Below are 18,096 nucleotides of genomic sequence, written 5' to 3'. Positions count from 1 at the left end.
CCACATTCCATCCGAGAATCCTGGGACAGACCTGGCCTGATGAATTGCAGGAAGCACACCAGGGAGGGACAAGGTCCCGCAGACAACGTCCACCCCCAGGATAGGACAGCGCCATGGGGACCCAGGGCCTCTGCTTTGGGGAAAGACCTTGCTGAGGGCCCAATGGGAAAGAACAAGTGTGAAGAACCCTACCATGATTTTTTACCCAATGCCCTCCACAAAGCCAACGTTTGAAGGAAAACTGTGAAGAAGAAGGGACACTCCGTGGTGTTGCTGTTGCCACCTCTGGAGCAGCTTGTGGCAAGAACGGTCTTGGTCCAACCAGGTCAGTGATATTTTTTATGATGGGGCTGTGTGGGACCTGACCCGACTCTTGCTAACCAGATTTCTAAAGCCATCTGCAGGGTCTTTTCTCCTATTATTCCCCAGGGCATGGAGGGCAAACAGATTCTATCTCCATGATCAAGAGGTAACAATTGGTAGAGACTATCTGGAGCATGCTGGTGAGAAGGATTCTGAGGCCACATCTATATGCAAAGGGAGAGAGTGATGTGTCTATTAGCAATATCTACCACAGGAGCAGGAGGCAACCCCACACCATTTTGTATTTGCCGTTCCTGCTCTCGATGTCATTCCCTGAAATGAGTCCTGCAGAGAAAGAATAATCAGAGCCAATTCTCCATTGGATTGTCCTTTTGGTAAAGGGCAAATTTTTCCATTTCTATCTTTTCCATGGCTTCCCTGGGATCTCATGGACCATTTCCCCTGCTACCAATTGCTGTTGCCTGCAGCCTAAGAAATAAAATTTTTAAATACCTATAATTCTCTCTAAAATCATAAACAATGTGTCAAGGCCAAACACCTCCCCAGTGACTTATTCATATATGGACTTATTCTTGTATAATTAGCAGGAATAATCATACCCTGAACCAGCTAGCAGAGCCCCTGGGGACAGAGACCACCCAGAGACGATCCTTGTTCTCCTGAGTCACAGAAAGGGAGTCACACAAGGCAGGAGTGGAACTCAGGTATCCTGAATTCTAGTCCCAGCTCTGCCTCTACCTATCTACATGACCTTGAGCAAATTTACCCCTCAGAGCTTCAGCATTTTCATCTTTAAAATGAGGGCATTGGCCCAGGCAGTTGCTACATTTCCTTCCAAGTCTCACATTCTAGGATGCTAATGTGTAAAATTATAGAGCTGACCCAAGAGTTATTAGTTTATATCCCCCTGTGCATGTTGCTTGAACTCCTCATTGCCCAGCAAGAGGAAAAAGGAAAACATGCTTCTTCATTAGGGGGTAGCATAATTTCCTGGTTTACTGTGTGTGACTCATCAGAGCCTGGAGGTCCAAGCCCATATGCCAACTTGAAATCCAGTTATTATTACATCTGGAAGAGAGAAATGTGCTGAAAACAGTTTTTGGGACACCATCAATTTGGCCAAAAAAGAAAAAGAAGAAGAAGAAGAAGGCTGTGTCTAGTGTGATAACATTTTGTTATCGTATTTATTATCGTCATCCCTGAAATCCACTCTGCTCTCTCCTATCTCTGCTCTGAAAGACAGAAGGAGGGCAGCCCTCTCCCAGGCAAAATGGGGCCCCTGTGGGGAACAGAGGGGTGTCTCTGTCAACAAAGTTGATGCCACATCCCTTTCAACCATGCTGACGCCTCTGGTTTTTGTAAAGGTGCTCACTCCTGTGGGTACCGGGTTAATAGTAAAATGACATTTGGAGCCAACACTAGAGGAATCATGAAACTCAGCAAGTAATATTTGGCAGAATTTTTTTCTTCTATCTGAAAATTATCAGTGGGAGATTCTAATGTGCCTTAACAAATAGGAACAAAAGATGAATGTTTAATACAATTCAATTTAAACAAATATTTGTTAAGAGCCTACAGTTTTTCCCACGGATCATCTGAGTCAGTTTCTGAGGAAACATTATCGTTGCCTTAAGGGAGTTGGGGGGTTGTCAATGGGCCACAGATGGGATGAAAAATGACAACAGATTTACCTCTGGGACCGGGACATGGTTAACCACAGTGGCCCTGGGTAAGCAGCTTAGCTTCAGAAGAAAATGTGCACAATGGCATGGGTAACCTAAAACACCGGGCAATCGAAATATTATTTTATGATTGGCTTTAGCATGTATTCTATTATTTTGTAGGGCAGGTTTATCTCACCAATTATGTATTTTCTTAAGCTGATCTGTAAAGTCTACAGGGGAAAAGTGTTTTAAGAATTATATGTTTCTGCAATTAGGCTCCCAGCAGTCAACAAAGAAGTGGTACTTTTTGTCTTTCCAGTGATGAAAAAGGGAGCCTGGCAACACTGGTGGCCCACCAGGGTCTCCTTCCCTGCCCTAGGTCAGAACCAGCTGTTAACTAGCAGGCCATTATCTTCTTATAAATCTGTAGAGCAGGGTGGACAACAAAAGACAGCCTGCTAGGTTTTCAGGACATGAGTTCCTTGTGTAGCCAGAGAACCTTGGACCATCCTGACGTGATTGGTCCTGCTGTCCTCACGGCCTGAATCCTGTGCTGTATGAGTAAGAGAGGTGCAAGCCCAGATGACTGTTCACGATGCTGGCCCCCCTTGCACCTCTAATCACCCTAGAAGTACGACTAGGGTCTGAGAGGAGGAAGTTGCAGCACAGCACTAACAGGGGCTTTTGGTAAAGGGCCTGGGTACTGTGTGAAGAACACCGAGATGCTCAACTTTGGGAAGGGGACTGAGTTAAGTGTGAGCCTGGGTGAGTACCTCGACTCCAGAGGTAACTTTAGCGGAACCCCTCTATACCTAACACCTGTCAATCAGAGGGCTGAAACACTTGGCCAGATAATGAATTCTCTTATCCAGTGGGAAAAGGCTGTAAAGATCAAACCACCTTTCCTATGGGTAAGCAAGAGCCTGTAGTTTATGTAAAGGCAGCAGCTCCTGTGGGAAGGAAGGAAACAGGAAATTTACATTTGGAACGGGATGCGAGTGAGAGTGAAGCTTAGTAAGTGCTATCTTTAAACCAAAGGTGTCAGGTTATTTGGTTTGGTTTTTGAATTATCTGGAAGTTCCAAAGAAAGAACACTTACTTCTCTCTGAGGATTTGATTGCAAAATTCTGACTTCAAACTTCTAAAAAGATCAAATGTTAGATCAGATAGTAGGCTTGGAAAACTCTATTTCTCTATGTAATAAGTAGAGAACTATTTTTCTTTTGTTTGCTTGTTTGTTTTATTTTGTTTAGGAAATAAGAAGATTAGATGCCCTGGTGGTGAGTGGGGAGGGCAGGGACGTTTGCACAGCATTTCTGGATAAATTAGACCCAAATAATCAAATCAAAGACTCTCAGCTCAGAAAGTAATTAAAGATCTCCTCACCCACCTCTTTAATTTTGCAAACGAAGACAGTGAAACTCAGGGAGGTTATGAACTTGCTCAAGGTCACACAACTGAACCTGATATCAAGGTCCAGGGCAAAGCCAAGACAGCTCATAGTTCTCTCCAGCCCAGACCCAAGGGAGAAAAACACATCATAGTCCTTGGCACAGCAGCATCATTTGCATCCCAAACATTCTTTACCCAAGACTTAATGAACTCAAAAAGAAATCCTGAGTTCCAAAGGGAGATAAAATTATTCTGCGCCTGTTGAAAGAAAAAGCAAGCTAAAGTGGAACAATAATTGAACTTGATATTAGGGGAAAGGTGCAGTCATCTGCAGACTGAGAGAGGGGTGAAGAAAACAAAATGAAAATGCTAGTCTTGTCTTCAGACAGTGATTATGACCATAGAACACTACCTATAAGTTCTGCATAGCTAATTTCTTTCCCAGCGGGGTTTGTATTCTATGATATATTGCATCAGCTATGTGATTGTTTTGGACCATAGGATATGTATACAGAATTGGCTTGTTGAGCCTTCTGGTGTCTTGAAGTGAAAATCGTATCTCTGGACATATCTCTCAGGCCTGAAGCCCTAGGCTACAGGAAAGAAAGATCCCATGACTTATCTTTCCTCTGAAGCTTAGAAGTTGGAGAAAAATTCTAGTTCTTGGGAAGCTCTGCAAAGCTGGGTTCATTAAGCTGACGCCGCAGGTTTTTGCAAAACCCCCCAGCACAGTGTTTAACAAACCGGTGGCTCTAGGTTGACCTTTGGGGAAGGAACACAGCTCACAGTGAATCCTGGTAAGTGAAGGGGAGCATTGAATCCTCTGCCTGAATGTATCCATTTTACGCCAATGAATCGAGATATGGCTTCTTGCCCCATCTCTGCCACATTCAAGTCCTGCCTGGCTAAACAATGCTCATGGATGTGCACGTGTGCAGTGGGATGCAGCTTTTTCTAACCTCTCACAAAAATCACGTAATCCCTTCACCAAACTGCTTGGTTGCTCTTCTGACCCTCATCTCCCTGCTAGTTTATCAGTTAGAGGAAGACAAGTGCCCAGGGGCTTTCATATTTTTAGGTCATTGTGAAAAAAGGAACGTTGTTAATGTGTTTGCCTTCTTGAGAGGAAAACAGTAATGATGATTTATTAATTGGTTTCTATATGCTAGCTGATGTGCCGCAATCTTTCTCTTATCACACTGAATCCTTATACCAGGCCTGTGAGTTAGGTGCTATTATTATCCTCATTTTATAGAAGAGATATTTATATTTTATATTTCTATAGAAGCACAGAGATGTGGAATAACTTGTTCAAGCTGGTGAAGTAAGAAAGAGAACCTGGAATTCAATTCTTGGCACTCAGATTCCAGAACTAAAAGCTTTCTAGTGAGGGGATTGTGTCTGGAGGGAATGTCCCTGATGCTCTAGTCTCTAAGGTGGCTAAAATAATCCCGAAAGAACTGCGCTCTCAGCAAGTAAAGCCAGGGGTTGATCAATAGGACCACTGTGACCCAGTTCCATATTCTTAATCCTTACATCATCAAGCAGTTATTGTTTTCCCCACTTTCCAAATGAGGAAAATGAGGTGCAGCAGTTAGGAAACTTGTCCTGGGTTTCAAACTCAAGCCTGCCTGCCCCAAAGCCTGAGATCTTTTAAATTAACTGCAACTACTGATCAGCTAGACTAACTAATTACTTAATTAATAAGACAACAACCTAACAGGCTGTAAGGTAAAAGAGTAATCACATTTGTTCCAGAGGTCCTCTCCCTTTTCAGGAATAGCAATACAATTGTACAATTTTATGCTTCCCCTGGGAGAGTGGGTGGAGCCCTGGCTCCCAGCCCCTGGTGGAAGGGTCTTGGCAGTATTTGTAAAGCAGTCTGTGGGGGTGTAACTCAGGGCGGATCTGAAAAGCTCGTCTTTGGAAAGGGAACAAAACTGACAGTAAACCCATGTAAGTATGAATAACTAATCCTTCCAAATTTCTCCCTGGAACCCTGATTTCCAAATTTTCCATTCTGTTTCATAACCCAAGTCCAAACCACAGCAGTCCCACTAATGGATTCCAATGCAAACAACTGCTGGTGTATTCCTACTACACCCAGGTCTCTGCTGTTTGCCCTCACGTGCTATTTTAACTAATAGCTGAGAATGACAGTGCCAGTGGAGCACTGAGTTAAGGAGTCTGTTAGAAAGGAGACTGTTCGAAAGCTTCATTCTTTATTATAATTGGTGAGATTTTCCATGATACTAGGAGAAAGTTGATTAACTCTCTGAGCCTCTATTTTCCTCCTCTGTAGAACAGGGGAGGCAGTTCCTGTTCCCATTTTACCACAGCAAGCGTGCTGTGAGGGGATGCTGGTACATTTCTAATAAGGTGACAATGAGTGTGAGGAGAAAGGAAGGCCCCTGGTGGTCTGTAAACTCTTCCACCAGTCCCATACTACAAACAACTGGTTTTATCAGGGGGATTCTTGGATGACAAGTAAGCACTTCAGTAAATATCAAGGGGAGTTGGGGCAACTGAGTTTTTGTAGATCCTCGTGTCATTGTGTGATTCTGGAGCCAATAATAAGCTGACATTTGGAAAAGGAGTAACTCTGAATGTTAGACCAGGTATGTTTTAATGAATGTTACTTGTTTCCAAACATAAGCCACCATCCTTAGAAATTCAGTGAAAGATAACTGAATCTCCTGCCCAGTTATTAGCATCTTTCACCATGGGTCTTTCTGGAGAAAATGACAATGTGGGCAGCCCCTGACTGCAGCCCCTTCAGGACTGTTTCTTTAACACCTTTAAGTACTTGGGAATGTTAAGTATGTTTTTGTTAAGGTTGGAGATATGTGTCTGACAAATGGAATCTGAATTGAAGTTTTAGTGTGTAGGGGCAGAAAGCATTTAGAAAGGACAATGTAAGGATAGATTAGACTAAAATAGATACCAATGGCTGGGAGTATGCAATGCAACCTAATCCAAAAGGAAATCGTGAGATGTAGCCTGCTGATTAAACAACTGAGTCAGCACTCCGTGTCAGCTGACTTGTCTTCCCAAAGCTTCCACGTTGGTGCAATTAGGAAAAGAATTGTCTAATCCCCAAAACTCAAAATCTTGGAGCCAAGCTAAATTGGGCGAAGCCTTGTAAGATTTTCTGGTACTGACACTGACTACAAGCTGATATTTAGGGAAAAGGTAAGATTGAAAGCAAATATTCAAATTAGTCAGAAAGACCATGAACTTCTGAAAACATGCCCCAGGATGCTGTTAACTGCTGCATTTCTAATTGGGTCCTCATGGAACATTTTCATCTCCTCCTTGTCTGAGCTTTCTGCATCAGAGAAGCCCCTTTTGATACCCACTCACTTCTGTGTCCCTCGTTGAAAAGGTGGCAACTAAGCTTGGAAGTGTGAGAGAAGGGTTCCCTAATCCAAATGCAATACTCAGGGGGATATTTTAAATATTGCTCTGCCATTCTCAAAACAAACCTAATTTCAATTAACTTTAATGTAGCTGAAATTTTGTTCCATGAGGGAATCTCTGTTTTCTATGATAATGGGAGTTCATTTCAAACAATTGTTTGGGGTTTAACTTTTGCTCATAATTCCCAAAAGATACCAACTATTCAATGAGTATCTCAAAATAAAACTACTTTCATGACCAAATTGTTATCCCCATTAGAAAACTTAGAATCAGAATGTCCTACTATGTATTATGTGAGCTCCATGCTACCTTCCTAAAGTTTCTTATGCCTAGAGCAACATAAGAGAGAAAAGCATTTCCAGGCTAACCTGTGTGTTCACCGGCTAACAAGGGTCTAAAGAGCAGGTGAGTCAGCTGCTCTATTTCCAAACTGGATTGGACATTTAGAGTCCTGCAGATACTAAAAGTGATGATCAGGAAAAGCACACACAGTTCTACTTTTATATGTAATTTCCATCTTTCCCAAAGAACTGTTATAAATTCTCTCCCAAAGGTGTTATATTCATCCTTCTTTTGGTTCCTCTATTTGTGATGTGTACTGAGATGAAATATTGGTTGAGATTCAAAAACCCCATGAGATTTAACTTAAGCTTTCCCTGTCAGAGAGATTCTAAGAGCTAAAAGATGGGAAGCTGGTATTTGGGGACTAGATTAAAAAGAAAATCCAAATTAATCCCAAGGAGCAAGGCTCAATAGATAGTTATTTAGACATAGCACGTCCACCCTGCAAGCCTAGTTGCTCAGTTGACTGGACTGCCCCTATCTTAGTCTTGCCTGAAAGAGTAATAAGTTTTTTGCCCCATACCTGTCTTGAGAAATGTCAGCCTCCAGACCTGAATGCTTCTTGTGATTTGGTTTATTTCCGCAGAGTTTATTATTTTACACAGTGTTCTGGAAGTAATAGAAAAGTGCATTAGAAGCTCCTGCAAATGGAAATGAAATGTAAATTTAGATTGTAAATACATGACTGCAGTAAATAGACAGCAAGAAAAAGGATGAAGAGATTAGAAATTTGCCACATTTCTCTAACCCTAAAGGGACGTTTCTATAAATAGTTTAAAACTATTGAAGACGAAGGGAGAGGAGGAAGGAGAACAGAGGCAAAGAGATTTTCTCCTAATCCTTTCCATTTGGCAACATTAGAAATGATTTTTCAATCAAATTTCACTGAGCAGAGGAAGAAACCATGTCTGTTTCAACACTGAAGTTCCCGTGGGTAGGAGTCTCTAGAACTGATTTTGAGGATGGCTCCCTGTTAGTGACAAGTGCTGGTAATGCTCCTGTTGGGGGAAGGGAATGAGCACAAAAATAAATCCAAGTAAGTGTGGAGGGACCAGAAGATCTCATGGCGCAGGTTTCCCCTGGATTTTCTGCATTGCCTTTTCACCTTTCCTGTCTTAGCACGACAAATTAGGTCCCAGATGAGCAGGCCCTCGCATTCAAACCAGAAATTTTAAGGAGGAAGCCAGATTAACTTTACTCGGGAGACCTAGTAGACTCTGACTTTAAAGATTCTTTTAATCCAGCTGTTTTTAGGGAGAGCTCTGTAAAAGCTGAAAGAAATGTTGTTGTTGTTTTTTTTAAAAAGTTAAAATTCTATGGAGTGAAAACGAAGATGTTAAATATTTGATTGGCAAGGAAACTGAAAAATCTGGACCATGTCTGCAACTGCTAAAGGAGGCTTTGTGAAGGAGAAAATGAGCAGCCCAGGGAGATCCTGTGCTAAACTTCTCTGGTTAGTGAAATTCGGGCCATCCTCTGCCACAGCCTTGGACTGCTAGGAGGGCAGAGCAGATGCCTTCCTCAGTGGGGAGAGGGGGGCCCTCGTTGGCAGTTTCTGTAAAGCCTTGTGCTGTGGTGTAACTCAGGGAGCCCAGAAGCTGGTATTTGGCCAAGGAACCAGGCTGATCATCAACCTGAGTACGTATGACAGGGTGAAACTACAAGCAGCTGGCTACAGTCTTTTCCTTTCTTGACCGTGTCCTGCAAGCTCTCCTTGAGGGACATATGCTCATCTTGCATAGTCCTTTATAGAGAAGTAGACCAGCAAAGACAGGAAAGCCCTCAAATTTCTACTTTTAAACACATCCCTGTAAAAACTCTCTTGCTTCGCTCCCCTTCTACAATCAGTTTCTAGTAAATCAGAATCCAGTGAGTTGATACGCAATTTCAATGAAAAAAACAGCAGAGAAAGAGTTACCCCAACAAGTGCAAAAAGTAGAAACTATCTGAGTACCAGCCAGGGGAAGATAATTAGGAAAGAAAAAAAAGAAAGAAATGGATTACTGGAACCATGATGGCAGCTTAATCACGAAGAAAATTATTTTAAAAAATTAAATTTTAATTTTAAAAACTTTAAATATATATATACATACACACACACACATACTCATATATAAATATATATATAGCAGGGCTCCATTGCCCTCTGGAACCCCAGCACCCACCTACAGCAGCTGCCTTCTGGACTTATTAAATAACCTATAAACCTGTAGTTTAATGAAGAGTTGAGCAATCGAGACCATACTGACCCCCAGGACTCTTCTGCAAAGAGCAGCTTCTGTTCCGGTTTCTGTAAAGCCTTCTGTGGCTGTGAGAATAGTGGAGGTAGCAACTATAAACTGACATTTGGAAAAGGAACTCTCTTAACTGTGAATCCAAGTAAGTTCGAGGGGAGTGGGGGACGGGGGAATTCAAACACTTCTGATTTAAATTACTTGTCCTTCCAAAACATTCCAGCTTAGGTTCCAAATCTAATGTTTGTGCTGGGGGAATATGGTGCCCATCAGAGGGATTAGAACTCCACTGTACAAAGACTAAATTACTTTCAGCCCAAAACATTCCTATCATCCATCTTAAACAAGATTATTGGTGCAAGGAGAAAAACTGAATACAGAATCCTGAGGGATCCAGCTAAGGGTCAGGAAATGTTTGCCAAAAAGATAAAGAGGAAATTGGCATATTGTGACTATGCAAATGCAGTAGACCAAATATAAATTGTCCTGACTTAGATGCTAACACTCCTCTTAAATTTATCGCCTGAAATAATGGGGCCCTGCAATTTCATTAACTAATGCTGAAAATTCTATAAGCAGGCTCCTTTTCTTCTTTTACCTTCACTTTATCTCTCTGAAAAGAACTGTTCTCAATCCCCAGTCTGGGAACTGAGGTCCCGTGGGTGGAGCTGTCTGGTTAACTCAGGCAGAGAGCATTTAACCCCACTTTTTCCTTGGTTACCAAAATAATGGATTCAGCCTCCACTTAGTTCACCTGAGAAGGGAAAAATTTATCTGTCCTCTGAGTCGTGAGAAGAGAGCAGCACATTCTCTCCTTTCAAATATACACCCACCCTTCCGTAATGGTAATGTGTGAGTACTTAGAAAGTTTTTAAATGTTAGATATGAAAGTAAGGCACTGTGGTTGCTAATAGCCCTTCTTGAAAATCTGTGCTGCTGGTGGACTTCTGAAAGTGGTGCTTATAAACTAAGCTGGAGAATACTGACTTGTAAAATTCACATAAAATGAACACGGGAAAAACTTGTCCAAGGGCGCCAGTCTCCTAAGTGCCCTGATGTTGAGTAAAGGCCAGATGCCCTGGTTTTACTTACTCAGATCTGCATTCTATGATTAAGAAGAGATGCCCACTAGAGAGAGGCACTTTGAAAAACACAGCCCAGGCAAAATTCTTAAAAAGACTGGCTCTGGTGGCGGGTGGTAAAGCATTCAGTGACACCGTGTATGCAGCATTGAGGGAGTTAATGCAGACTTGCGAGCAGACAGCTTGGAATGTTCTGGGATAGGCCCTGCCTGAAGAACATGCAGTGTGGTTAGCCGTCAAGTTCCCATGGGCAGAAGTGCCTTGCTCAGCAGGGGCAAAATCAGCATGTCTGTGGCAACAGCAACAATGAATAATATATGATGTTGTTAAATCCCAGGCGTTCAGCAGTCTCCACTGAGGTCTTATCAAATTAAAGCTTCGAGGGCATCGTATGAACATCCCAGGAGACTCAAGGACTCAGTCGCTTTTCAGAGGGTGGGCAGCCAAGGCTAGGGACCAGACAGTAGGCTTTTTTCTCTGGTTTCTTACCGGAAACACACCAGGGTGGGGATTTGTGGTGGGTTTTCCAGAATGCAGAGAAGCTGGGAGCCCCTCTCAGCACTTGGTCAGCCTCTTAGGGGACTGAGAACTGTAACAACTCCTACCCTTCAAAATGTTGACGAGGTCAGGGAGTTTGGCAGCCTTACCAGGCAAAGAAAATATCTGTGCAAGGCTAGCATTCTTCCAGATCTCTGGTAATTGTATGCCAGATTTTCCATGCAGTGGACTCTTTAGCTGCAGGAACTACATGGCAAGGCTGGAGTCCAAGGAACCCATGATTACATTCTGTTTTCTGCAGTAAGTGGAACACAGAGATTATTGCCACAGCAACACTTTGGTGCCTATCTATTTGAGGGCCTCAGCTGAGAGCAGGCATCTGGTTTTGCTTATGTCCTATGGAGGCTGAAGAGAAGATGGGAAGCTCTTTAGATAGTGAATACTGTGAAATAGTGAAGAGATGGGAAGGGTTGTTTGACTCCTTGACTGCTGTCCTTAAAAAAATGGATACAGCTTCTTAGCCAAATAATAGCCTTTTCTCTCACCCTTTTCATGATAGTAAGCAAGCTAAAACTTTAACCCTTTGTAATAAGTGGTTGCTTGAAGAGATGACTAAACAGGCTAGCATAAATTCAGTCCAAAAAAAGCCTGAGTTAAGAAAACTACATTCAATTAAAGAGGTATTTGTTTTTCATACCCTTTGGGGACAGGGTTTGATCATCATCACATCATGAAACTGCCTGGATTTTGTTCTTCCCATTTTTTGTGACATCCAGACACAGCCAGGGAGACTCCCAGGATTCCTGTGGTTGTGTCTGTTGGCAACAGAAGCATTGTTTGGTCAAGGGATGAAATTTACAGGAACCCCAAGTAAATGTGCAAAAGCCTGCCTCCAACAGAGACCTCACTTAACCCTACCACTGTGGCCACTGGGCTGCTCTGTGGGGTCAGAACACCTCAGGTGAGACTGTGGAGTGACCAGATGTCCTGGATTTCCTGGGATTCAGGCGTTTTCCAGGACAAAGGTCTTTCTTTGCTAAGCCCAGAATGATCCCCAGGATCATTAATCACCATAACAAGGCGCACATAAAAACTTTTTTCTGTGAGCTACTACTTACATTTCTCCAGATTCAAGACTGACAAAAAAGCTAAGTTGTGTGAAAGCTCAGTTAAATGTGCCCATCATTTTTATTTCTTATGCTAGGGCATGAAGGGAAACTCAGGAGATACTGTTTCTTGAGGCTGCAGTCTAAACCTCATCTAATTCTGGTCAGTCTCCAAAAAGCTGAGCACTCTCCTCCTGTCTCCTTGTAATCAATTCATTGTCATCAGAAATGTGTGACACCTCGAGGGGAGGGGAGGACATGTCTTGAAAACTGATCAGAGAAATTGTCCTGAAAATGATGCTGTAAAATGGAAATTAGACCTTTAGAAAGAGAGACGCTGAACATGAGAAATCAGTAAAGCCTCAAGACAAAAACTAGAGGAAATGGAGAGAGATGGGAGGCAGGAAGCCGGCCCTGGGGGACACAGCAGGTCAGTGTCCCAGGACCAGAGGTGGAAATGGTCTTCCGACCTTTAGTGGGAAGAAACTGAGCCTCACAGGGCTGGGCCCCTTTGGGTGAGTTCATTCTCCCCAGAATAAAAAGAGGAGGAAGTCTGTGAGCTTCAGAAGTCTCCCTAGGGTTCTTGTAAAGGCCTCCAGTGCAGTGCTAATGCTGGTGGTACTGGCTATGGAAAGCTGACATTTGGACAAGGGACCATCTTGACTGTCTATCCAAGTAAGTGTAACAGGACACAGCAGTATACTGGAAATTCTAGAATTTCACCCCAGTGTCAGATTTCAAAGAACCAGATATTGCTTAAAGTTAAATGGTGTCCTATGAGGTCCTTTCTCTTCTTTAATCTCAATATTCATAGATTTCCTTTTGGACCCTGAGTTGTTAGGTCTGTCTCCCTGCTGCATGTACAGCTGACCTTGACCCTGGAAAGTCAGAATCTTTCCTGCTTTCAGGGTCTTCTATGGAGGTGATGCCCTAACTTTTTTGAGGGGGACGTCACCCTTTCCAAATGACTCCCCTGAGTAACCTATTCTAATGTTTAGTGGCATTCCCAGTCAGAAAGTCCTTCCTTATGTCAATCTTAAATTATGCTTGGTATAGCCGAGGCCGTTTCCACCAGCATCATCCACAATAAAGAGGAAAATTGAGAGCAGGGTTTGAATAGGTATGTGGTATTTGGTTCAGAATGGGTTTTAAATGAAAGCGGAGAGGGAAAAAATGAAAACTGAATGGGAATCTGAGGTCTTATTTCAAATCCCTCTATGTTTCCTGTCTGTTGTCTCCTTTTGCTTCTATAGATGCAACACTACAAAGAGAGAGAGGGGGAGAGAAAGGATAGACAGAAATAAACATCCACTGTGTCCATTCCCTATCGCTGAAACCACCAGGCAAGGGATTACAATTAATTCCAAAGAGTTTCAGATACACGGCTTAATACCTTTCTCCTCGTGGTAACTTGTATCCTGGCTGATAATTAGAGCAGATAGAAAGATTTGGCTTTGGTGTGTTTGCCGCTGCACCCCACTGGGAAGAGACAGAAACTTGACTGTTTTTTAAGATTCATAAAGTTCCGTCAGTCGTTGTAAAACTCCCGAAGCAGGGAGATGCGTGACAGCTATGAGAAGCTGATATTTGGAAAGGAGACACGACTAACCGTGAAGTCAAGCAAGCTGGAAAGACCTAAACTCACAGTGTTCCTTATGTGCTTTTGCTCCCTTCCCTGTTTCAGGCCTTTTGGCTCTTTCCTGTAGGGATTCTAAGGGAGTCAAATGGAAATGGATTAAAGAGAATCTGGAGCCCCGTGGGTGCTCAGAAATGATAAATGGAAGGAATAAGAGACAGAAAGGGAAACAAAGTTGAAAAGCAGGAATATACTTTTCACTGCAGCGTGATAAGACTGAGATGGGAGGTGGGTGTCAGAGAAGGATGTCATCACTCCAGTTGCTATTACAGAACACTCTGTTTTCCTAGGATCGCTATCAAGGGCAGCGTCCTCTTATGCCAAAGGGATGAGTCAAGTCCCTATATTTCTGGAGTAGCTGCCTTTGGGCAGGCATAGTTGGTCAGGCAGATAGTACAATCCCAGTTCAGTGTGCATGGAGGAGGCCACCTGACGTTGCCACCTGTATCTGCTCCATTCAGTGGCAGCATAAATTCATGCCAGGTGGGTGTGGATTTGGAATACGCCGGTGCCACTACAAGGCTGAATATTGAGTTGTTGTGATCAGCTTGAATGTGTGAGATGCCTCCAAGTGAAGTCTGGTTCTAATGAGCAGGGTGCAGGTTGGACCAATATTGCCCATTTTCTGTTGAGTTTCTCCAGGCCCAGTGGTGTGGGAGCCAACATTAAGAGACTGACATTTGAGCTAAGGATCCTATTGACTGAAATATGCCAAAGGGATCTGAAAGGCCAAAACTGCCTTCAGAGCTCGGCCTTTGTTGTTAGCTCTCTGGCAGTTGTCATTTCAGCAAAATGCATCCACTTAGAAAGGTCAGCTCTTCATTAGGCGGACAAATGAGAACAATATATTGACCAAAGATAAGGAGTTGGGAGCCCAGATCTCAGCCTCTGAGAGCCTGGCATTTCCACTTCTTTAATCACGCGAGCCGGTGAGCATATGCTGTCTCAGAGAAAGCAGATCAATGGTGCCTGAGGACCTGGTGTCACCAAGCTAGGGCTTAGAGATGGAAATGAGATGCAGATGGGGATGTTGTGTGAATTGGGGAATAATAGAGAAGGGAGGAGGAGACAGGGAGTTCAATGATGCTTTTTAAAACCCGCAGCATATGAGAAATTGTAATGACACAAAGGTGAAGAAGTATGTATTGCATATAATCCTAGCAAGTTTCCTACCATTCCCAACAGAATCTGGCCTCACTGTAGCTCCAACTCACAGATCCTATAGGTAATGCCAAATGGTACCTGAGATGCCTTTTGAAATGGCATCAAGAAAGACTGGGCTCTGAAATCTTTGAGAGCCACCTGTCAGTTATTGTAAAGGTTTGGATGGCTGTGTGACAACCTCCTACAACAAGCTGATGTTTGGGCGGGGGACAAGCTTATCAGTCATTCCAAGTAAGTCTCCCTGGGATGCTGCCTGTGGAGTGCGGTGGGGCTAACAGTATCATGCATTAGGGCTTAAATGGCTTTGCAGATGGCATGGTGGTTGAGGACACAAAATTGAGAGAATCAAGATACACTGACTCCGATCAGAAAAACAGATCACATAATAGCAAATATAGGTTTAGTCCTTAAAAGGTAGCATAGATAACATGGGACTTGAACGTGGCAATTTGAAAAACAACCTGTGGTCTGTCAGCACGTTCTCACTGCACATGGGGGATAAACAGAGGTGAGGGAATAAGCAATGGACATTGCGTGATGGGGGTGCTAGGGAAATGAGGCAGGTCAGAAAGAAGCAAGGTGATCAGAGCCCCATACGGGGTTAATCTAGAGAAGATGAATTGTTCCATAAGGTTCACAAAGAAATAAAGTCCAAAGATGTAATAAGGAGTCCTGATTAAAATCCACTTCAGAATCATATGATCATCAGGAGAGAAATTAAGTCTTAAAAGAAAAAGAATTTTTTAAATGCCCGAGCATAAAACAAATGGACCTACATCTTTAATTAGACAGCAAGCCGCACAAGATGCACATTAGCCTTCCTTTTAATCCCCTCTCAGGAGGAATGAGTCCCTCCAGCTGCACATGGTCACAGCTGCTCTAAGCCCTGGAGCTCCTTCCCAGTAATACCCTTGCTCCTGCTCCTGCACAGGGGAAGGAGATGCCTGCCTGCCTGCCGGTCTCTGCCTTTTGGTCTGTCGCTTGGCGGGGCCCCAGGTGTAAGCTCTGGCTGTCTCTTCTGCCTGGTTTTTGTTGAGCTTCCTATCACAGTGGAACACCGGTAACCAGTTGTATTTTGGGACAGGGACAAGTTTGACAGTCATTCCAAGTAAGTCAAAGAAAATTTTCCATCACCATTGTGTTGAGCAAACCCTTTAAATTGCAGAAACAGCTGTCAAAGTCTGCTACTCTATTTCTCTGCTTCTAGGTATAACTTTATGTGGACCAGAGTAAAGAGGCACTCCCACACCTGAGAATGATTTATGCTTGGACAGGTCTTTATTTCATTCCTTGAAGTATCTATCTATCTATCTATCTATCTATCTATCTATCTATCTAACTAACTAACTATCATCTATCTCAGAAATAGTTGTTTTTAACAGTTAGTTCTGTGCCTCACCCAAATTGTCATTAACTAAATGCAGATGTGTTGCCACACTGATAAACTTCATTGGAAGAAAACAAAACAACCAAACCCAGAGAATGTTCCTTGAACATTCCTGAAGTGGGGGAGCAGGCGATGTCACTTGCAGTGATAGCTGGCCTCTCTAGGTCACCCCCATATCTGTGCCAACCAGAGAAGCTGGGCCCTTTGTGGCACAAGCCTCAGGAGCAGAGAATGGAGGGACATTCCCAACTGAGAGGAGAGGGACTAGGAGGCTGGAAGGGAAATGAGGTGACTTTACAGAAAACCGAATATGGGATGGTGTAAAGGGATGAGAAAGATGGCAGGGGGGTCCACACTCACTCTTGTATTTAGACCTGGGGGATGCACTGATAGATACCACGTGGAGAGAGAAAGAGGATTTCTGTTTCTCTCTGAAGAAAAATGTGGCAGGAAAATCAAAAGAGATCGCACTTGTCAAGCCTCTCCTAATTACAGTCGTTCATTCTAGTTTCTCTCAGTTGTCCAGCAGGAAATGGTAGGAAAGGGTCACTGGTGCCTTTGATGTTGTGGAAGCATTGCAGGAAGATTTGCAAGAAATGGGGCAGGGGTTTGCAGTAGAGTTTGGAGAGTTTAGAGTGATGGTTTTTGTAATGACTTAGAACACTGTGTATCTAACTTTGGAAATGAGAAATTAACCTTTGGGACTGGAACAAGACTCACCATTATACCCAGTAAGTTCTTCATCCTTGGTCAGGAAATCAGGCTGCATAAGATTCTGGGGGTCATAGTAGACATGTGGGCTTACAGAATTTTCATCTGTCCTTGTTCAGAACTGGTAGAGACAGGCGGCAACCAAATATCTGAGTTTTCCGGGGGAACTCCAGTCCTGACTATTTAATTCAAAACTAGAAAAAAATGCTTCACAATTCTGTTTTTGCTGCTGCCATCAAGTGCTAATGTGGCATGTGAAGAGAATTCAGGCAGAATGACTGCATCTTCACTTTTATCTTGTGTGATAGTTTTAACTTTGAGTACTGCAAGTATTTGGGAGAAATGGTAGAAACATAGAATATCAAAGAGACAAGCAAACCAAGAGACCCAGAGAGGCAGGCAGACGAAACGTCAGGCAGTATAATTTTACAAAACTAATTCAGTGTTGTGTCTCTCTCTGCAAATGGCAAGGTATCTGGAAAGATGCTAAGAGCTAGTGCTCTGGGCGGGGCAGGATTATCTAAATAGAACGCCAAGCACTGATCTCAAGGGGAAAGTTTAAACTTGGAAATCTCTGGGTTTGATTTTTTCTTTTTTTCCAATGAAGTTTATTAGTGTGGCAGCACATCTGCATTTAGTTAATGACAATTTGGGTGAGGCACAGAATTAACTGTTAAAAACTATTTCTGAGATAGATAGATAGATAGATAGATGAATAGATAGATAGATAGATAGATAGATAGATAGATAGATACTGGATATATATACACAGGGTAGAAGAATGTGAGAAACATGGGCAAATAGATTCTTTTGCACCTGCAATTAAAAGCTGTGGAAAAGTTGAATATGTTCACTTCGTAATCAAAGACAACCACACAAAATAGAACAGAAAGCACACTTCCAAGAGCGAGAACTGGAGGTATGGAACCTTTCTGTCTTAACCACTCAGTTGCCTAGAATAATCTTTTTTATGTTTTGCTGCATTAGAAATTAAAGGCATGAGTATTGAGGATTTGGGTAGGTCAGACTTTTATAGTGACAATTACATTACAAAGCACCTCTCAACTAGCTTGGATAAAGCACCTTTAAACATCAAAGTCTTTTTCTTCTCTCTGGATAAGATAGGAAAACAGTCT

General features: G+C 42.8%; 1 long non-coding RNA gene and 1 gene segment (V, D, J or C); one reads left to right on the top strand and one right to left on the bottom strand.

Annotated features, from left to right (window-relative positions):
* Nucleotides 1–11,074, bottom strand: part of LOC110743867 — a 67,993-nt gene extending 56,919 nt beyond the window's left edge. The window contains exons 1-2 of one of the 2 annotated variants that reach the window (XR_002523637.2): nucleotides 9,392–11,074; nucleotides 7,666–7,751 (exon numbers count right to left, since the gene is read on the bottom strand). This is a non-coding gene — a long non-coding RNA (uncharacterized LOC110743867). Of the gene's footprint in view, nucleotides 1–7,665; nucleotides 9,200–9,391 lie in introns of those variants that run through there. The other variant, XR_004185411.1, reaches the window with a different exon arrangement.
* The window catches only part of LOC101017262, a 73,889-nt gene continuing 58,375 nt past the window's right edge, over nucleotides 2,583–18,096 (top strand).

Source organism: Papio anubis, chromosome 7 (assembly GCF_008728515.1).
Source record: "Papio anubis isolate 15944 chromosome 7, Panubis1.0, whole genome shotgun sequence".
NCBI classification, from domain to species: Eukaryota; Metazoa; Chordata; class Mammalia; order Primates; family Cercopithecidae; genus Papio; species Papio anubis.
This window is presented reverse-complemented; position numbering and strand designations above follow the sequence as displayed.